Source organism: Macaca thibetana, chromosome 7 (genome assembly GCF_024542745.1).
Source record: "Macaca thibetana thibetana isolate TM-01 chromosome 7, ASM2454274v1, whole genome shotgun sequence".
NCBI lineage: Eukaryota > Metazoa > Chordata > Mammalia > Primates > Cercopithecidae > Macaca > Macaca thibetana.
In genome coordinates, this window is record NC_065584.1 from 17115947 (window position 1) to 17137940 (window position 21994).

The window sequence follows — 21994 nt, forward strand, 5'->3', positions numbered from 1 at the left end:
CTGGGGGGCAAACCTGGGTTGGCCCTGGAGCCTGGGCTTTGAGCCCCAGCCCCGCCCTGCCTCTCTGCACCTCTGTCATGGCTCCTAAAAGATGTGAGTGCTGGCCGGGCTCAGTGGCTCACTCCTGTAATCCCAGCATTTTGGGAGGCTGAGGTGGGTGGCTCAGCTGACGTCAGGAATTGAAGGCCAACCTGGACAACATGGAAACTCTGTCTCTAATACAAAAATTAGCCAGGAGTAGTGGTGGGCACCTATAATCCCAGCTACTCAGGAGACTGAGGCAGGAGAATAGCTTGAACCCAGGAGGCAGAGGTTGCAGTGAGCAGAGATTGCGCCACCGTATTCCAGCTGTGTGACAGAGCAAAACTCCATTGCAAAAAAAAAAAAAAGAATGTGAGTACAGGAGCTTGCCTCAACCTGTGGCCAGAGGGCATTGGAAGGAAGCAGAGGCCTCTGGGTGGTCATGAATGGTAACACCGATTGGCCCAGACTTTCAGCAAAATACCGGTGCCGGGCTCTGGGGGCACCATCATGCTGGGACCAGCTGCACCACATCATGAATGGGCGTGGGGGTGGGATTCAGGGGAGAGCTGAGTGGAGTGGCTGCTGTCAGTCATCTTGGAAAGAAGGTCCATGAAAGAGGAGTGTCTGGGATCTAGGAGGGAGAAAGGACTTTCTGCTCTCTCTGGGCTCGTGTGTCCCTTCAGAGGCCTGAAGTGGTCCTGGTGGTGGGTGAGTTTTCCCAGGTCGCATGGTGGTAGCTGGGAGTTAAAGACAAAACTGTGCCTCAGTTTCCCCCTCTTGGCGGTGGAGGTGGCAGCAGGAGCCCAGAGTGGGCAACAGTTTCTAGGACAGCCAGTGTTGAGGACGGGTGTATTCAGTGACACTGGTTAAGGCAGGGTAAGGAGGACTTCGCTCAGGACCATCGTGATAGGTACAGGGGCCACTGCACCAGGGTCTTGCTGAGGGAGAGAAGAATTGGCTCAACTTCAAAGACCAGCCGGACAGGTGGGGATTTATAGCAGGGGAGGCAGAGCAGTTGTCAGTGGATGGAAAATTACCTAGAGGAAACGTCTGGCAAAACCGCCCCAACAGGATTCTTGCTGCAGGCAGGGTGATTGGACAGTGCCCGGGGGATGGTGGAGGACGAGGAACCCGTTCAGGTATCAACGGTGATCAGCGATCTAGGATGGGGGTTCTGCCTAAACTGACTTCGCAGGTTCTTTTGCTAAAACTGGGTTTTACAAGGAAGTGCACAGACGGGTGTAGCAGAAGATTCAGAAGACTGCCTAAAGTTTTGCCAAGCAAGGCATCTTCATCAGGATCATGACTGAGGGGGCCTTCGCCTCCGTGCAGGGGGAAGCTGCTCTGGCCACCCTAAGGAGGGAAGCAGCCTAAGAAGAGAGGTGTTCCCATGCACCCCAAAGCCTGGGAACATCTGCAGTGGTCCACTCCCAGGAGAAGGAGTCTCAGCAGATGCTAGAGGAGAGAGCAGAATACCCGCTGCCACCAGGAGAAGCTTCCAGAGAGCACCAGAGGAAGGCAGGGACTGGGAAACGCACAGAAGCAGGGGTGCATACTCTGAGGGGGAAGATATGAAAAGTGAGGTCTCAGAACAGTGAGGTAGGAACACTGGAGGCACCAGTGACACACCAGCATTTTTTGTTCATTGTTCTTTAGGTAACACATCGCCCCCAACAAGATTTTGTTACTACGTCCCACAGTCCTGGGGGTTGACTGGTTCTCCCTGGGAGCCTCTCCTGCCATCACGGTGGCTGGGGCCAGAGTTGCTCTGAAGATGTCTTCATGCCCATGTCTGGCGGTTGAGCCTTGGCTGGGGCAGTTGGCTGGAGCATCCACATGCAGCCTCTGTGTAGCTTGGGCTTCCTCACACCATGGTGCCAGCCTTCCTTCATTCTAAGGAACTGGGCAGAAGCGGTGTTGCCGTTCATGATCCAGTCTCGGAAGTCACATAACTTTACCTCTGACATAGTCATAGGCCTGCCAAAACTCAAGGGAAGGGAACAAAGACCCCACTTCTCAAAGGGACGAGTATTGGCACCATGCTGTAAGAAGTACAGTGGCATGGGAGGTATCATGGCCAGCTCTGGAAAAGAAAACCGCCATATTAGTAAATATTTATTGCAGACCTACTGTGAGCCAGGCACTAAACCCTGGGAATCCAGACGTGACCCACAGGCACAAGTCCCTGCCTCATGGAGCTGACATTCTAGGAGGGGAAGCCAGACCATGGAGCAAATAAATAAATGAAATGGCACGTTAAGTGGAGGTGAGCACTAAGGAGGACAAGCAGTCAAGGACCAGGGCAGGCAGGGAGAGGGCTGAGTGACATGAGGGTCCTCTCCCCACATGCCCTGGTCCCCTCTGCGGGGATGTCTGGGGATGAGACTCCAGGAGAGAGATCAGCCTGAGCAGAGGCACTGAGGTGGGTGGGTGTTGGGGGCTCAGGCCACAGCTCAGAAGCAACAGGGCTGGAGTTGAGAGAGGGAGGAGAGTGTGAGGCGAGAGCGGCCAGGCAGTGGGCCCAGCATGGGCAGGTGGTCAGCCTTGGTGGAGACTTTGGCCTCTGCCTTGAGCAAAGCAGGGACTGTGGAGAGTTTTGAGCAGAAACAGAGAACGTCTCACTCTAAGAGCAGGACTGGATGTATAAGAACAGTTCTCCCCCACCACCATGGCACACGTTAACTTATGTAACATGTAACAAACCTGCACATCCTGCACATGTACCCCGGAACTCAAAATTAAAATAAATTTAAAAAAAACAACGAACAATTCTCCCTAACCCCCAGCCTCTGCTTACATGCCTCCAAGAATATGGGACTCCCCCTTCATTGCTAATGGGGTCTTTCTTCTCGTGAATGAACATGAGCCTCTTTGCTACATCCCCCGCATTATGGTTGGGTTCTGGGACCACTGAATGGCTCTGTCCCCATCCCTTGGTGTTTTAGGGGTGGATGCCTAACTCTCTGAGTCTTCACACTGAACCAACCCCACCCAGTTATTTCCCCAGTCCATATACACGCCACTACCTCCTGAACGCTCACCTTTGTGGTCATTTGTATGTGTCCTTTTTCTAAACCAGAGGGTGGCAAACTACAGCCCAAAGGCCAAATCTGGCCCACCACTTCTTTGTGCAAATAAAGTTTTATTGGAACACAGCCACACCCATTCATTTACTGTTGTGCTTGGCCACTTTTGTGCTATACTGGCAGAGTGGTTGAGTTGCTATGGTAGAGACTGACCCACAAAGTTTAAAATATTTACCCTCTGGCCCTTTACAGAGGAAGTTTCTGACCCTCTCCTAAATGTGTGTGCCTTAAGTTTCAATCCAATCACTCAGCTACTGCTGAAAGCAGATTGGAACGGGCAAGGAGGCCTGTTAGAAGGACAAGCTCTTAAAGATGAGCAGTAATAATCCCAAAGTATAATACTTTCACACATTTGCTATAAATTTGTACAATTCAAATATCAATTTAGACTGGGCACAGTGGCTCACGCCTGTAAATCTCAGTGTTTTGGGAGACCTAGGCATGAGGATCACTTGAGCCCAGGAGCTTGAGACCAGCCTGGGCAATGTAGCCAGATCCTCTGTCTAAAACAAATTTTTTTTTTCTTTTTTGAGATTTATTCTCACTCTGTCACCCAGGCTGGAGTGCAGTGGCGCAATCTCAGCTCACTGCAACCTCTGCCTCCTGGGTTCAAGCGATTATCCTGCCTCAGCCTCCCGAGTAGCTGGGATTATAGGCACGCACCACCATGCCCAGTTAATTTTGGTATTTTTAGTAGAGACAGGGTTTCACCATGTTGGTCAGGCTGGTCTTGAACTCCTGACCTCGTGATCCACCTGCCTCGGCCTTCCAAAGTGCTGTGATTTCAGGCATGAGTTACTGCACCTGGACCCAAAACAATTTTTTTTTAAATTAGCCGAGCGTGGTGGAGTGCACCTGTGGTCCCAGCTACTCAGGGGGCTGAGGCAAGAAATCGCTTGAACCCAGGAGCTGGAGTTTGTGGTGAGCTATGATCACACCATTGAACTTTAACCTGGAACAAGACACCGTGACAATAAATAAATAAATAATTAAAGGATGAATTTATACAAACACATGTTTTAAAATTAGACTTTATGCCTAGTTCTCCATAAAGATTTCTACGACACGTCTCTGGTTGTGTAAATACATATTGCTGTGTGTTTTCGTGAATGACCACCCCAACATGGAAGGCCTGGAATCTTATCTTCAATCCCTCCATTCCGCCTTCCCCTTGACCCCCACCTCAAGGGCTGCTGGAAGGCTCGCTGAGAGGGTGGAGGTGGAAGTTCCAGGGGAAGTAATCGCCAGGTATCCCAGCGTGGGGACTGTGTGTGGAAGGAGACTGGAGAAGGGAGTGGCTGGGATCCCAGGCACAGATCTCCTGCGTCATTGCCGCCCACCTGGGATGCAGAGATGCAGGGCGGTGTGTGGATACCACAGGTGTGCAAGCATCGTCTGGAAACTTCATTAGTGAAGTTGGTGGGTGAGGAGCTGAGAAAGAGAGCAGGGGGCCGGGAATGGTTGGCTCATGCCTGTAATCTCAGCGCTTTGGGAGACCAAAGTGGGAGAATTGCTTGAGAAGTGCGATCCTGTCTCTATGAAAAATGTAAAAATTAGCCAAGCATGGTGCTGCACGCCTGTAGACCCAACTACTTGGGAGGCTGAGATAGGAGGATTGCTTAAGCCCAGTAATTTGAGACTGCACTGAGCCATGATGGTGCCACTGCACTCCAGCCTGGGTGACAGAACAAGACCCTGTCTCTAAAATAAATAAATAGGCCAGGCATAGTGGCTCACACCTGAAATCCCAGCACTTTGGGAGGCTGAGGTGGGCAGATCACCTGAGGTCAGGAGTTCGAGACTAGCCTGGCCAATGTGGTGAAACCCCCATCTCTACTAAAAACATAAAAATCAGCCGGGTGTGGTGGTGCATGCCTGGAGTTCCAGCTACTTAGGAGGCTGAGGCATGAGAACGGCTTGAACCTGGGAGGCAGAGGTTGTAGTGAGCCGAGATCGCAACACTGCACTCCATCCTGGGTGGCAGAGCAAGACTGTGTTTCAAAAAATAATAATAAAATAAAATAAATAAATACATGATAGACAGATACCGATAAATAGATAAGAAAGAAAGCAGAAAGTGCTATCAGGAGAGGAGAGGGCTGGGGACGCCATAAAGGCTCAGCTATTGGACCTTCACCATGGGGCAGGAGTTGAGGGCACCAGGGACCAAGGGGTCACAGACTCCTCCACACCCAGGCCCTGTTCTGGGTTCAATGAAGGCACCCTGACCTGCCTACTCACCTCCCCCAAGGGTTCCCTGGGCACCCAGACCAGTGCTGCCCAGCATTTTCTGTGTCATGGCTCTGGCAGGGTGCCTGGGTGCTGGCACTGGGCCAGATCCTCTTCTTGCTGCTCCAGAATGTGCCCAGGGTCACAGGTGGTATGGAAAGGCAGCTGCCCCTGCCCAGGCCTCCCCAGCAACAACCCTCGGTTGAGGTCATTTCCCTTTCTCATTTGTTCCATGAAAAATCTCTCCCCAGGTTAGCGGACAGGCAGGCCTTGCTCTGAACGAGCCTCCAGGGAGAGGTGGGAAGAGGAAAGTAGAATGCAGAGCTCTGGGTGGAGTTAGCTGAGCTGAGCTCATTAGATATCGCAGGACCTAGACACGACCTCGACAGGCTGAGCCCATGTCCTCTGAAATCGCCTTGAATGTATTTGACTAACTGGCCTCTAGCATTCTAGTTTTCCTTAATAACCACAAATAGATTATTTGTTTATTGACTAAGGTCAAAATATACAAGATAAATGTAGCAGATCAGGCAATGGGGGCCAGCTTCAGGGACCACCTGGAAGTTCCAGACTGCCTTGTGAGGGAGCTGACCAGCTGAAGGGGTATGAGAACTGTCATGTCCAGCCGTGAATCCAGGCATCCAACCATTCATTCACCCATCCTTCCATTCTTCCTTCTCTATCCTCTTACATTGCTTCTTTCAGCCTTTCATTCTTCCATCAGTCCATCCAAACATCCATCCATCATTTCATCCTTTATTTCCTTTCATCCTTCCATTAATTTATCTCACTATTAATAGAATCCAACTATCCAACTAATAGAATCCAACTATTCTTTTATCTATTCACCCTTTTCCCTTCCTTCCTTTCTTTCATTTTTCCATCGTTCCTTCCCTCCACTCTAATGTCAATCTTTCCCTCCATTCATCCATCCATCCTTTATTTTCTATCCTTCCACTCAATATCTATCCTTCTTTCCTCCCATTCAACTGTCCTTTCTTTCATTCATACTCTTTCCATATATATCCATCCAACCATCCATCCATCTTTCCTTTTCCTCACTTCCATCCATCCATCATTCAATCTAGCCAATCATTCTTCCTTTCCTCCTTCCATTGGTCCACCCATCCTTTCTACCCATCAATACGTTCATTGATTACATATTTATGAGTACCGACTTGAACTGGATACTACTTATGTTTAAGTATTTACATTTATATGCATGTCCAAATTTTTCAATATGAACAAACCATAAGCGTATTCTAGAAACATCTCATAGGGAAGAAAGACTTCAAATACTTAAGGTACAACTTGAGAAATGCAATATAATAGATGTGTTCCCAAGAAGTAATGCAAGTTAGAGTGGAGTCGCCAGCCCTCAGGGGGTCATAATGGGTTTCCTGGGTGCTCTTGGGGGAGGTGGGAAGTGAACGTTTATCATGCAGATAAGGAAGGCATTCCAGGCTGAAGGAAGGGAATGGGCAAAGTCACAGAGGCATGGGAGAGCAGGGAGGCGATAAAGAGCATTGTGTGCTAACAGGACAGAGCCTGGAGATGAGCGGGCTGGAGAGGAGAGCAGGAGCCCAGTCTCCATGGGCCACGTGAGGAATTTGGACTTTGTCCTGAGGACAAGGGGAGCCCTAGAAGAAAGGCCTCCTTGGCTGGGAGGGGAGGAAGGAATGTTCAGGGCTGAGGAATGTGACTGCAGGTAGGGGGAAGGTCACCCTGGGAGGTAGGAGAGGAGATGACTTGCTCTGGTGAAGGTGCTGGAGCTCAGAGGGAGAGTGAGCGGAGTGGAGAGTGGCGTGGGCGGCAGGGGGAGCAAGTGATGGGCAGGAAGAGGGCGATGGTACTGAGGGGCATCCTGCAGGTAGCCAGGGGTGATGATGCTGGAGCTGGGAACATGAAAGAGAAGCAGGGTCGGAGGGCAGGGTGAGTCTAGGTTCAGCTGAGGAGAGCCTGGGGTCTGGGGGCATCCCGGGAGAGTGGGCGCACAGACCTGTAGCACTGGCTTTTGCTGCCTGTTAGCTCCCTTGGTCTCAAGTACTGACCAAGGCTAGGCAGGCAAGGCATTCATTCATTCTTTTTTTTTTTTTTTTTTGAGACAGAGTCTTGCTCCGTCACCCAGGCTGGAGAGCAATGGCGCAGTCTTGGCTCACTGCAACCTCCACCTCCTGGGTTCAAGTGATTCTCCTGCCTCAGCCTCCCAAGTAGCTGGGACTACAGGTGCTCATCACCACACCTAATTTTTTTCTTTCTTTCTTTCTTTTTTTTTTTTTTTTTTGTGTTTTTAGTAGAGATGGGGTTTCACCATTGGCCAGGCTGGTCTCAAACTCCTGACCTCAAGTGATCTGCCTCCCTCAGCCTCCCAAAGTTCTGGGATTACAGGCGTGAGCGACCGCGTCTGGCCCATTCATTCTTTCATTTACTTGACAAACACTTTCCGAACACCATGTACCTGACTCCACTGTAGGCCCTGGATACACAGCAAACAGGTCACCACCATCCCTGCCTTCCTGGGACCTGCATTCTGGTGACAGCAAGTCCCGCTGGACAGTTCCAGAGCCTGAGACTTACAGAGGTGCAGTGGCCTGCATAGAGATGCGCGGTCAGCAGGTGGACAGTCAGGAGCAGCTGCCAAGGCCCCTGGAGCTGGAGGCTGGGAAGTGGAACTGAGTGGGGACTCTCGGCAGCCAGAGGAAGCTCCGGGTTGTCCACACTGCTGCGTGACTCAGCAAATGGCTTTTCTGCTGCAGCCTCGAACTGAAAGCCGAAGCAAGAGGGGACTGTGGGGGGCCCAAAGGGACAGCCAGGTGTCTGTGGCTGGAGCTTCCACTGCCCTTCTGGACGTGGTTGTTTCCTCTCCCTCTTCTGGCCAGAACTTGCCTCCTCTCTCCTCCCCAGTCCCCCAGTCCTGCTGTCTCCTCTGCTTTGGTTGCAACTTAGGTTCCAACCACACCCTCACTTGATTCCTTGGCCACTGCTTGTCTGCTGAGCGAGACCCGGGTCTCTGGCTGAGTTTGCCCTGGGCCGGCAGTGGGGTCTGAGACATGTTATTTGGCCACTCTGAGCTGCCTCCGTGTCTTTCTCCATAAAGCAGAGCCACCTGGGCTCATGGACTGGACGAGGCTTGTGAGCTGGGGCAGACCTGCCAGGGTTTGCTCAGCTGAGCCGAAGCTGAGGCCAGTCCTGCACCCAGGCCCCCGCTGTGATCACCAATGCTCACATTCCCTGAGCCCACCATGTCTGAAGTCTTTCCAGGCATGATCCAGGCATGAGCTCACTTAATCTTCACACAAGTCAACAAAGCAGGTCCTGTTACCAACCCCTCCTCTGTAGATAGGAAAGCGAAGCACAGAGGAGTTCAGTACCTTGCTCAACGTCACACAGCTCCAGTCTCTACGGCTATTGCTGGGCTATGTCCCCTCACAAGACTCTGCCCCAGGCACTATCTTTTAAAGAAGGGCAGGACCACTGGCTAAGGGAGAGGGGCTGGCAGGAGCTGGACATGCTCAGTATGAAGACGAGATGGCTTGGAGACCTGGGGGCTGGAGGGGAGTTCTTGAAATTCCTTTCCCCCTCTCTTCCTCTTAGGTTAACTCTTGCCCATCTCTTAGGACTTAACTCAAGGGTCTCCTTCTCCACCAGTGCCCTCCTGGATGCTTGCAGGGTCCAGGTGATTATCTTGTTGCATCTAGCACTTTCTCTGCACCTGGCACTGGGCGAAGCATTTGATGCATTGTCTCTTGGAATCCTCATGGTTTCTCCATCTGTATGTGGCTTGTCCGGGCAGGGGTCTCTGGTAGCAGTAGCAGAAGCCCCTGGGGCCAGCTTAAGAGAAAGGGGGCATTTGTTGGGAAGCTCTGGGTGTGTTGGGGACCCCTGGTCTCACTGAGGATTCCAGCCAGGCACTGGGAACTTCCTATCTCCTCTCTGCTTCTCATTCTCTGAGGCTGCAACATTTCTCCTTGTGCGTTTCTCCTTATGGCCCTGATGCCCCTGGTACAGAAGTCCCTTCAGTGTAGGAAGAACGCCTCAGTCAGGGCTGTCCAGGCACACAAATAGACTAATAGAATCCAACTATCATTTCATTTATTCACCTTTTCTTCCTTCCTTTCTTTCATTTTTCCATCCTTCCTTCCCTCCAGTCTAATGCCCATTGTTTCCATCCATCCATCCATCCATCCATCCATCCATCCATCCATCCTTTATCCTTCTATCCTTCCACTCAATATCTATCCTTCTTTCAGCTGCCTGGGAAGACAGTGGTGACCCACCCTGGATGCATGCAGGCAGTGACACAAATGGGGTGGAGAATGTCCCAGCTCTGACGGGCCTTGGCTTCAGGTGGCTTTCTAAGGGCTAGTCCCATTTGAGCCACTCTGGGCTGTGAAATTCAGAATCCTGTTTCCAAATCCCTCCTCAGTGTCTCCCTGGGATGTCCAGTGGGCACTTCAGACAGAACACATCCAAATCCAACTCCCATTCTGTCCCCCAAACTGCCCCTTCTGGAGTCTCCCCATCTCTGGGAATGGCAACTCCATGCTTCCAGTAGCTCAGACCAAGACTTCCAAGTCGTCCTTCAGTCTCCTCTGTCTTCCATTCTGATCCATCCACACATCCTGCTGTCCCTACCCTAGGAATCTATCCCAAGTCTGACGTGTCTCTCCACGGCCCTGGCCATCACCCTGGTCCAAGCCACTGTCACCTCTCATCTGGGTAACTGCTAGAGCCTCCTAACCAATCCCCTTTCCTCCACAATCCATTCTCGCCACAAGTCAGATCATGTTCTTCCTCTGCTCTAACCCTGCCACGACGCCGAGCAGAAGCCAGTCTGTACGAGGGCTCCCCATGGCTCGGCCCCCTTGCCCCCTCACCTCCTCCCAACCACACCTCCTGTGCCGGGTCCTCCTCTGTGCCAGCCACATTCCCCTCCTCCTGGCCTTCGCACTGGCTGTCCCCTCTGCCTGAAGCCCTGCTCCCCCCATCTTCATGGCCAAGCCCCTCAGCCCCTTTGAGTCTTTGCTCGGGGGTCACTTTCTCAGTGAGGCCTACTCTGACCTCCGTTTAAAAAATTGTAGCCCCCTGACCCCCAACACATTACCCAAGCCCATCCCCGCACTCCCCATCCCTTTTCCCTGCTAAGCTTTTTCTGTTTTTCCCACAGCACTAACCACTTTTAATGTGCTATATAATTTAAATTACTTTGTTCATTATTATCTGTCTGCACCCACTAGGATATGAACTGTCTGGGGGCATTGACTTTACTTCTGCTGACTGATGCATCCTAATCACCTCCAGTATCCTAATCTCCTCCAGCATCCTATCCACCTCTAGCATCCTAATATCAGCTCCAGCATCCTAATATCACCTCCAGCATCCTGATCCCCTTCAGCATCTTTAGTTATCTTGTGACTGATACAGTCTAGTTGCTCAATTGGTAAATACAGTGGCGAGGGAGGGGCTGCAAGTCAGGAGCCAGGGGCCTGGGGATGCTCCTTGCTACTGGTCGGGGCAGAGGTCCCCCTACACCTGGCTTGGGGGTCCAGGCAGACTCAGCCCAGTCCCTTTTTCCCTCTTCCCCACTCCCACATAGAGTGGGTCATAACCTGGAGGGGCACTGGTTCTGAGATGTATCCATGGAAGGCTCAGGAGGGCTAAAACCAACTTTGTTGGTATAATTCCAGAGATCACTTGTTTTTCAGGGGGAGAAAGTTTTTCTTTTCTCCCACAGCATTTATCGATTTCTGACATACCACGCCATACATTTACTTACTTGTTAAGTTTCTTTCTCACTCTGTTGCCCAGGCTGGAGTGTAGTGCGACCACCACTCACTGAAACCTTGACCTCCCGAGGCTTAGGTGATCCTCCTGCCTCAGCCTCCCAAGTAGCTGGAACAACAGGCATGCGCCACCATGCCTGGCTAAATTTTGTATTTTTAGTAGAGATGGGTTTTGCCATGTTGCTTAAGCTAGTCTCAAACTCCTGGGCTCAAGCGATCTGCCTGCCTAGACCTCCCAAAGTGCTCGGATTACACGCATGAGCAAACATGCCTGGCCTTATTATGTTAAATTTCTAAATGTATTATTTATCATTCATCAGATTACCAAAGGGCTTCTGATTTTAAACAGTAGAGAACTAGCTGGGAAGCCAAGGCAGGAGGATTGCTTGAGGCTAGGAGTTTGAGGTCAGCCTGGGCAACATAGCAAGATCCTGTCTGTACAAAAAAAGTTTTAATTAGCTGGGTGTGGTGGTGTGTGCCTGTAGTCCCAGCTACTCAGGAGGCTGACTCAGAAGGATTGCTTGAGCCCAGGAACTGGAGGCTGTGGTTATCTATGATGACATCACTGCCCTCCAGCCTGGGTGACAGAGTGAGACCCCATCTCTAAAAGAAAAAGAAGTCTGGACCAGGCATGGTGACTCACACCTGTAATCCCAACACTTTGTGTGTGTTTTATAAATTATTATTACAATAACTAGAGATTTATTAAACCAACAAGTCATTCTTCTTACAGAATTACAGTTAATGTGGGGTGGAGGGCAGTGATGGGGTTGGGAGGTAGGACCACTGCAGCTAAGAGAGACGGCTTTGCTAAGAAGGGCCTGGGGTGCCTGAGCCCACCAAGCCTAGATAGGGGAGGGGAAGATGAGGAGGCAGAGGGTGTGCAGTAGGAGCAACGTGGGGGACAGTGGGCTGAGCCAGGGGATGGGTTGGAACCAGCAGAATAGAGAAGACCAGGAGGCAAGAGGGGAGGGCCTGGCTGCCCAGAGCTGGGAGAGTAACATGTGGGGTGTGGAGCGCAGTGGAAGGGAAAGAAGGGGAGGGGAGGGCAGGGGAGAGGGGCCACAGGCCACAGGAGCAGTGGTACCTCAGAGCTGCCAACTCTACCAGGAAAGGCTATGGATTCTGCTGGTGGTCTTGGGCCTGGGGATAAGCGCTTCTCTTCCAGGAAGAGAAGAGGGGAAACCTCTCTCTCATGGAGGGATCCAGGAGTTTGGATTGGGGGACATTTTTTCTGCTTTTCCCCCAACCTGCCCCTTCTTTGACAGGGGCCTTCATGTGGCTGGAGTGGGGTCTGTCTGGAGGCCTCAGCTGGACTCTGGACAGGGTTGGATCAAGACTCTTCTTGCTGAGGGTTGGGAGACAGGGAAACCTACCACAGACCCCACTGCAGCAGCTCATCCCCTGGGCCTGTTCCCTGGGCTGCTGAATCCCAGCACTTTGGGAGGTTGAGGTGGGTGGATCGCTTGAGTCCAGGAGTTCCAGACCAGTCTGACCAACATGGCAAAACTCCGTCTCTACAAAAAATACAAAAACTAGCCAGGCGTGGTGGTGCATGCCTGTAGTCCCAGATACTTGGGAAGTTGAGGCAGGAGGATCACTGCAGCCCAGGAGGTCGAAACTGCATACCACTGCACTCCAGCCTGGGTAACAGAGACTGTAGAGAACCACTTGTCTCCATCATCCCGCTGTTCTCCTTGTGCTCAGCAGGGATACTGGGCTCCCAGGCCTAAGTGTAACTCACCAGGCTCCCCTTGGGTCTGTGACTACAGCCTTCATCTAGTTGGAGAGCTGACAGTTGATTCCCCAGACTCAGCTGGCCCCCGGACTCTCCCTCCTTGGTCCCCAGCCTGGTGGTTTCCGCACCCCCAGACCCTGTCCTTCATCTCCTCAGGCTTTAACCTGAGCGGGGCCCTTCAGGATTAGCAAGACCAAAATGGTGCCTGGAAGAGCACTGTGGTGCTCTCCATGGTCCTGAACCCCACTAGTCCCTGTTCAGGGTAAGGGAGATGGTTTCTTTGGGAAGTAGCTGGCGGGGGAAGTGGGGATTGTGTGGTCCCAGAGGCTCCTCTCCCTCCCCCCTCCCTTTCCATGTCATACTTTTACTTCTCCACTTCCTGGAACTCTAAACCTGCTTTTCTGGCTTACATTAAACCATCTTATCTTTGAGGTCTTAGCTGAGTTGTCAGCTTCTCGGGAAAGTCTTCTCGGACTCTGCAGAACTGAGGTAGGTCTCCTTCTTCGTGTTCAGGAGGCGTCCTATATGTCCCACATTCCAGTGTGCAGTGACCACCTGTTGGGTCCCATCGGTCAACTGTAAGCTCCCAGTCCGTTTCCCTCACTGTTGTGTCCCCAGCATGTAGATGATGACATTAAATTTTGGCTGAACAGAAAAATGAATTCATGAATGAAATGAATGTGTGGTGGATGGTCTGGGGGAAAGAACGCCCTCATAATCTGTGCCTACCCTTTGATTAAGCCTGGGCTACTCTGGCAGCCTCTGTGTTAGAAACACGGAAGAGAACAAAAGCACAGTCCTTCCCCAAAGAAGTATATGACCTGGTGGAGGAGTTATAGTGGCTGATAATCTGAGCTCCATTTCACAGATTTGGAGACTGAGGCTCAGGGAGTGATGTGATTCTTCTATGATTACATAGTTCAGGACTGACAGAGATGGAACTTGGCTCTGGACATTGTAGCCATCCCCTGGCTGTGCCATCACTTCCCATCTCTAGATCAAATTCATGCTCCTGTATAACGAAAACATCTCTAGGGAAATGTCCCAACTCCAATATTCCATGGAAAATTAGAACCCATGAGTTTAGTCTCTATTTTGGGGGCCATAGCTTCTGGGACCACTGAGATGGCACCAGGGAAAGCCCTTGGTGCCCAGTAAGTAGTTTTGTTGTCCAAGTTTTATCATCAGAAAGAGGGTGGGAGGCCCCTTCTTCCCAATAATTGGATTATTGGCAAGAACCACAAGGACCTTTCACACTCCCAAAATGTCTGAACAGTTGAGTCCCGTGGGAAGTTTGTGGTAGGCATGATATGGCCCAGCCCAGCCTCAGTCTGATCCATAGCCAGAGCTCCTGGGACGACCCACATCCCATCCCAATGTGGGCCTGTGGGACCTGCGGGAAATTCCACTGATGTCATCTTGGGAACCTTCATCTGCAGGGTTCTGAGGGATGTGGACAGTAAGCCCTGCACTAGTGACAGTGTTCAGCTTATGGAACTGTCCCACATATCCATCACATGACCATATAAGAACCTGAAGAGTCCCGTGTCTCTGGGGCAGGCAAAGCCTGGGTTCTGTGGGGCTTTGATGATCAAAAATGGGCCATTGTGTTGTTACTCAATAAAGCTGTTTGCTTAAGAGACATCTGGGGGTGGTGGCTCATGCCTATAATCCCAGCACTTTGGGAGGCCGAGGCAGGTGGATTAATTGAACCCAGGAATTCAAGACCAGCCTGGGCAACATGGCAAGATCCCATCTCTACAAAAATATGAAAAATTAGCCAGTTGTGGTGGTGTGCACCTGTGATCCCAGCTACTTGGGAGGCTGGAAGATCCCTTGAGTCTGGGAGGTTGAGGCTGCAGTGAGCCATGATCGTGCCATTGCACTCCAGCCTGGGCAACAGAGTGAGGCCCTCACTCAAGAAGAGACAGAAGAAGAGAGGTTTTGAAAGCATGGTGTCTTAGTCCATTCAGCCTACTCTAGTAAAATATCATAAACCAAGTGGTTTATAAACAACAGAAACTCTGGAGGCTGGAAGGTCCAAGATCAAGGTGCTGGCGTCTGCACTAGAGATACCAGCTCTGGTGCCTGGTGAAGGCCTGTTTCCTGGCTCACAGAGCTGTCTTCTTGCTGTGTCCTCACATGGTGGAAGAGGTAAGGGAGTTCTTCAGCTCCTCTTTCATGGTACTGATCCCATTCATGAGGGTCTGGCCTGATGACTCCAAAGCTCCCACCTCCCAATACCATCACAATGGGGATTAGATGACAACATACAAACTTTGGGGCAACATGAAACATTCAGACCATAGCACATGGGGTACATAAAAGAAAAATAACACAGAAGGAGTTGGGTGGGCAAAAGGCGGGAGAGAGCTGGTAAAGGACCTACCAACCTTGAAGGGAGGCAGTTGTCCTCTGCTGGAAGCAATCTTCAGGACCAACATTCAGCCTGCTGAGGAGGAGGAAAAAGAGGAGGGGAATCAAATAGGGGCCGCTAGGACCCTGGCAGGGAGGCTGCTAAAAGCTGGCTTGGCTGGGCGCAGTGGCTCACACCTGTAATGCCAGCACTTTGGGAGGCTGAGGCAGGTGGATCATGAGGTCGGGAGATCGATACCATCCTGGCCAAGATGCTGAAACCCCACCTCTACTAAAAATACAAAAATAAACTGGGCATGGTGGCGCGCACCTGTAGTCCCAGCTACTCAGGAGGCTGAGGCAGGAGAATCGCTTGAACCCAGGAGGCGGAGGCTGCAGTGAGCCGAGATCACGCTACTGTACTCCAGCGTGGGCGACAGAGCAAGACTATGTCTCAAAAAAAAAAAAAAAAAAAGCCTGGCTTGTGCCTTTCCACTTAGTCTGAGAGCTGGGGCTGCCGAAAGTGGAGCAAACTCAGCACCCCAACAAATTCACTGTCTGAGTCAGCTCAGGATGCTGTAACTCATTACTGTGGACAAGGCAGCTTTGACAATAAGTATGGATTTATCGCAGCTCTAAAGTCTGCAAGATCAGAGTACCAGCATGGTAGGGCTGCGAGGGGCCCTCTCTCTGGGTGCTTGCGACCTCCACGTGGTGGAGGGATTATCCCTCCTGTCTCTTCTCACAAGGGCACTAATTCCACTGTGAGGGCCCCTCCCTCATGCCCTAATCACCCCCAAAGGCTGTACCCCAAATAACATCACACTGGGGACTGGGGTTTCTGCATGTGAATTGTGGAGGGACACAAGCATTCAGTCCTTCGCACCCACCCACCACTGTGTCTAGGAGAGAAGAGGAAGGCAGTGTCCAGCTTCCTGGAGTCCCTTTGTCTTCTGCATCCTCCTGGCTGCAGCAGCTGGCCTGCTTTCTGGGACTGGCCTGCCATGTGGCTAGTCCCCTGTCTGCGATGTTCCCGGGTGCTCCGTGCCCACCCGACTCACAGCCGAGCCCAGGAGGGAGACCCCAGGGGGTCTGTGCGGCTTTGGACAAGCCACTAGTCCTCTGTGGCCCAGGGTCCCATCAGTAAAATGGGACAGGCTAGATATTCTCTGAGGGCCCCTGGCACCGGACATGCCGAAGCTCCCATCCTAGATTCTATGGGGGCAGGGCTGGGTCTTGCAGCGAGGCCGTGCTGGCCCCAAATCCTGGCAGCAGCCGGAGCTGGCCGCCCACGCACAGGCAGGCAGGGGGAGGCAGGGTGCTGCAGTCTGGTTGCCAAGAGCACAGAGAACTTTCCACTGGGTCCAGGTTTTCATCACCATGGTAACCGCTGGGGGGTGGAAGCAGAATTTCTCAGCATTCCAGACACAGATTACATGGGGGAAGAAAGAGCAAGAAAGACAGACCTGAGCCAGGCCTGAGAGGTCAAGGTCAGCACCCCAGGGAGCCCCATTTCTTCTCTGGCCTCTTCATATCCTTCTCACCTCCTTCTCCTTTTAGCATTTCTCTCTGCCTCCTGTTCTCTCTACATCCCTCTTTCCTGGCTCCCTTCCCTGAGCCCCTGCTTACAGGAGGTGGCTAGTCCGCATGTGCCACGTGCCAGGCACAGGTTCATGTGCTTCACACGTGGGGACTCATTTAATTCCCCTGCTCTGTGTAGGAGGCACTATGATCGCTCCCATTCCACTGATGAAAAAATGGAGGCTCAGGGAGGTTGGGTGACTTGCCTCACAGTAGATGGTGGACTTGGGAGTTTGATGGGACTCCAACGACTGCACCCTCAGTTACAAGGTATTTGGATGGTCTCACTTGTTTGAGAAACTCAGGGCCCCCCAGTGAAATGCAGGTGAGGGTGGGAGGCAGAAAAGAGGCACAGGTGGCCCATACTCTGGGGACCCCATTGGGCCTCCCCACTCTCTGTTCCTTCTGTCTCACCCCATACTGACAGTCCTGGTTTGGGCCAGGGCAGAGGGCGAGGCTGGCAGCCCATTCCTCCCGAAACACTGCTTTAGGGCTGATTCCCTGGCCTTGGCCGACCAAAGCACTCTCATTCAGGGTCAGGAAAGGCTCCCTAGTTTAGGGATGGCACTGGAAAGTCCAGGGGGCCTAGAGACCTAGGTACCACTCCTAGCACTCACACATTCCCCAGGGATGCCCTGCAGAGAGAGAACCTGGCCCAGGAAGCCTGGCTTATGCCACACCATAACCCTGCAAGAAAATTCCTCAGAATTTCAGGCTTCACTGTCCTCCTTGCTGCCTCTTTGGTGAAGGCGAGGGGTGGATGGGAGGCCACAGATTAGGATAGCAACTCAGCCATGCCAGTCACATGGCATGGCCTCCATGGCTGGCCACTCACCAGCTTCTAAAGACCAGAACAAACTGGGGACTGGGAAAGTCCTGCTTCACTTCTGGGGACAGAGAACCTTTCATTCCTGGCTTTAAAGATGGCTGAGTCCTCGCCAGACTGGCTCTGCCTGTGCCTCACTCCCTCCTGGCTTCTGTATCCCGCAGCTCAAGCTCCTCCACTCACTGCCTTCAGTGTGATTTTTGTCTTCTGCTCCTTCTACAGATTGCCCCACATTTCTTCCAAATCTCTGGCTCAAATCTCCAAGACAGAGCTCCAGCATGGACCTCTTAATTATTGGTATCGTGACTGGGGAGAACTCCCCCTCCAGGCCATCCCATTGGCTGCTTGCCAGACTGCTGATTGGCTGCCCTGGGACTGGGGCTTCCCCCTGGTCCAATCAGCTATCACCAGGGAGGCCGCGTCCTCCTCCGTGGTGATACTGAATGTTACTGAATGTTGTTGCTAAGATCATAGATGCAGTTTTTCATTGTTTAAGTCAGTGGGAGTTGCAAATCCTTTGACCTGAACAGCCACCAACTCACTACTTGAAGTCCTGCCATAAGCCTCCAGCAAAGAGTCAGTTGCTTCTCTGCTTCCATATGGCAGTTGAGTTGGGGTTTCTGTTATTTGCAACCAAAGCCTCGTGGCTGACACTCATTTCATAGGTTTATGGCAAGATTGAATTGGGACCTGTTTCAGGCTTAGCCATGACCTCACAGAGCTGAGGTGAGGGGATAGAGAATGGTGCCCCAGGAAACCTGGAGGTTCCACTCCCACTCATCAGCCTCCTTCCAACGGCCAGCAAAAAGTGACCGGGGAGGCTTGTGTTTCATCTGTAGTCATTGGTGGCTGCTCCCTGGTCCCAGGATGCCTATGCTGGAAAGGACCAGAGAAATTAACTCATCCAACCACCTGCCACGATTTGGACCGGGGGGAACCCCAAGGCACAAACCAGGCTCTGAGAGGCCAGCCCTGGGCCAGGCCTCCCACCTGAAGAGCCAGGTTTCCATCACCCATATGGTGGGGAGGGTAATCTGCAGCCAGAGGCCTCCCCAGCCTCGCAGGGCTTGCTGAAGTCTCTCATCAAGCCAGCCCTACAAATGTCTCCTTGATTCCTGGAGCCTCCTCATTGAAGGGATTGCGGCTGTGCCTCCAGGGTGTTATTCATGCCTCACTATGTAGGCAGAATGTCCCAGCCTAGTGCTGGGACAGGGAAGGGTGGGAAGACACGGCCATTCCAGGAGGCAGAGGCCAAGGTGTGGAAGATCACCCGGCCCCGCTCCCCCATCCCTAGCCTCGGATAATGTAGAATCACTCCTTTGTTGTTTTATGAGGTCTTCCCTGGCATGGATGAAAATAAGCCCCCTTCTCACTTTCCCTCACATGGCTCTCCATGCGAGGCCAGTGAGGGGGCATGCCTACCTCTCCCCACTGAGCCCCACCCAGTTCTTTTACCCATCCACACTGGCCTCCACCTCCAGAACCCTGGCCACCCTAGTCATTGATGTCTGCTCTTTTTTCCAAAGTAGGGAGGACAAACTACAGCCCAAGGGCCAAATCTGGCCCACCCCTTGTTTTTGTAAATAAAGTTTTATTGGAGCACAGCCACACACATTTGTTTACTGTTGTCTGTGGCTGCTTTTGAGCTACAAAAGCCAAGTGGAACAGTTACAAGGGAACCCGTATGGCCCAAAGCTTAAAACATTTACTACTTGATCTTTACAGAAAATTTCTGACTTTCGTTCTAAAGCATCACTGGTCCCCTCCATTGCACAGGGGACCTCAGGGATGACCATTTAGGATGGATACCTTCTTTCCCCTCCTTGGACCCCATGTGTGACTGCTCAGTGCAGCCTCAGATGCCGTGGCTTCAGTAGCCATGGCCCAGTACTGGCTTCACAAGAATCCATGTGGGCAACACAGATGCCCAGGTCACATTTGCACAGCCTGCTGCTAAGGCCTGTTGCCCAGACAAGCTCCCCCAGCCCTTGAATTCTGCAGGACTTGCATTCATCTTTGGTTCTGTTTGCCTTTGTCACCTTCATCCCAATCTCTTACTTTATGAAGACAGCTTTGAACCATGGGTCTCTCATCCACTTGTGCATTAGCCCTCTCAGTTTTGTGTTTTGTATACATTTCAACTTCTTTTCCTTATGTTCATTCAAGTTGTTGACTTTAAAAGAGCCCTGTGGGGCTGGGAGCAGTGGCTCACACCTGTAATCCCAGCACTTTGGGAGGCCAAAGTGGGAGGATCGCTTGAGCCTAGGAGTTTGAGACCAGTCTGGGCAACACAGCGAGACCCCATCTCTGCTAAAATATTTGTAAAAATTTGTCAGGTGTGTTGGCCTGTGCCTGTCATCTCAGCTACTTGGGAGGCTGAGGTGGGAGGATCATTTGAGCCCAGGAGGTTGAGGCAGCAGTGAGCCATGATTGTGCCACTGCACTACAGCATTGGTGACAGAATGAGACTCCATCTTAAGAAATAATAAAATAAAAAAGTCCTGTGGCACATCGCTAGAGACTTCCTTGCTGGGCTGTTATTGATCCATCCTAATCAATACTCCTTAAGCATCATTACTCAGCCTGCTGTGACCCATCTCCACCTGCAGCCTGCAAGCTTCCACTTTGCATCCGATCCATCAGGATGCTGTCAGACATTTTGTCTAATATTTGGCTGGGTTTTTATTCTCAAATACTGCTGTCCACCTCTTAGAAAACAGAATCGCAGAACAGAAGGGACTTTTGGAAATCACCTAACTGATTCTCTTTCCTCACAGATGGGAAAATTGGATCTCAGCAAAGCGACTGTCCAAGATGACAGCAAATGGGTGGCTTATTTTTCGAGTCAGGAGCTGGGTGCTATTTGCATGACCCCATGATGACACAGACTGCATATCGGAGGAGGCATTCCGCTGTAACAAACAGGCCCACGCAGGTAACATCTCCCTGCAGCAGAAGCACATTTCTTGCTCACACTTACACTAGTCCTAGGGTAGGTATTGAGGGTGGGGGTCAGCTGTCTTCTACATGGTCCTCGGAGACCCAGGTTTCTTCCCTCCTGTGGCTCAGTCATCCTGTAGGGCCTCATCGTGATCTGCCTCCAGCAGACAGAAGACAGAGCCCTGGCCCAGTTGGGAAAATCGTCCTTCTACTTTACTGAAATCCCAAGTGATTCTTTTCTGGCTCTCACTGCTCCCCTCCTCCTGCCAGACCTCGGCCTTCTCTGGGCCCCTGTGTCACAAGCTCAGCCCTCTGCCCACTGGGAAGGGCCTGGTCTGGGCTCCGAGCTGGTCAGGTGGGCAAGGCTGCAGTCCAAGTCACCAAGCAGAGGGAGGCTGGGCTCACTGAGCAGCTGGTGTGTGCTCAGTAATCATCCAGTCTGCAAGGAGGAGGGGGGGCTGTCCCCCATCCTGTGTCAGGAGAGAACAGGAAGCAGCAGCTGGCAAGGTCACAATTGGAGCCTGCCCACATGGAATTCACATCCCTCTCTGAATCTAAATGTGCCTGGTGCCATGGAGAAGGCAGCAGTGCCTACCTCTCAGGAGAATCCGTCAGATGAAGGGGTCTGCAAGCCCAGCTCTCTGAGAGGTGGGTGTCTTGGTGGCAGCTGCTGCGGTGGCTGGGTGAGATTATGACCCCTGGCCCCTCTTCTTAACATTCCATGTCCACCAGCACCCTCATCTGCTAGCAGTTTTCTTAGAATCTATGTTGGTGAAGTCCGGGCTCTTGCTCCTGGCATCCAAGGCCTTCCCTTGGGCTCATCCCTGTCTCACCTCTCCCTACCACCTGCCCATGACATGTTCTTCCTTGAGTCAGGGTAGCATGGGTGTCTTTGGCATCATGCAATTCCTGGTTCTGCTATTTACTAGCAGTATGACCTTGGGCAATCTCTCTGTGACTCAGTCTTCTTATCTGTAAAATGGAGCTCATAATAATTAGTTAGCAGGGATATTGTGTGGATTAAGTGACATGAAGGTATGTATATGAGCCTAGCACAGTGCACCATAAATATTCGTTTTCTCCATGCCTTTCCCCTTTCTCATCTGGACTCACAAGGCTTCTTCTTCCTCACTGCCCAGCCAGTTGTCACTTATACCTCTGCTTCCACTAGTTTTCCACTTCCTGCTGGAGGTAGAGCTTCTCTGACCAGCTCATTCCCCAAGGATCTTTGTGATAGTACTAATTGATGGAGAAGAGCTATATATTTGTAACCTGCATAAAATGCAAGGCTCCATATGAACCAGTCTTTGCATGAATTTGCACTCCAAGACTCATAGTCTGGCAACCAAAAGTAACTTAAAATTACATTTCAATCCTTTTCTGATTCTTGAAAAACAATGGAATTCTTGACCCTTACCTGACTTCTCAGAAG

The 21994-nt window shown here is 51.7% G+C and overlaps 1 long non-coding RNA gene across 3 annotated transcripts; it reads right to left on the reverse strand.

Moving 5' to 3' along the window:
• Nucleotides 1-1660: 1660 nt before the first annotated feature.
• On the reverse strand, nucleotides 1661-17919 carry LOC126959723 (uncharacterized). Of its 3 annotated transcripts, none has more exons than XR_007727630.1 (5): nucleotides 17699-17919; nucleotides 15250-15312; nucleotides 13271-13505; nucleotides 12499-12639; nucleotides 1661-2107 (listed from the first exon to the last, which is right to left on the reverse strand). It is a non-coding gene; the product is annotated as an uncharacterized LOC126959723 (long non-coding RNA). The 3 variants fall into 3 exon arrangements; XR_007727628.1 differs by lacking the exon at nucleotides 17699-17919 and adding an exon at nucleotides 16102-16563; XR_007727629.1 differs by lacking the exons at nucleotides 12499-12639; nucleotides 17699-17919 and adding an exon at nucleotides 16102-16563.
• Nucleotides 17920-21994: the final 4075 nt, after the last annotated feature.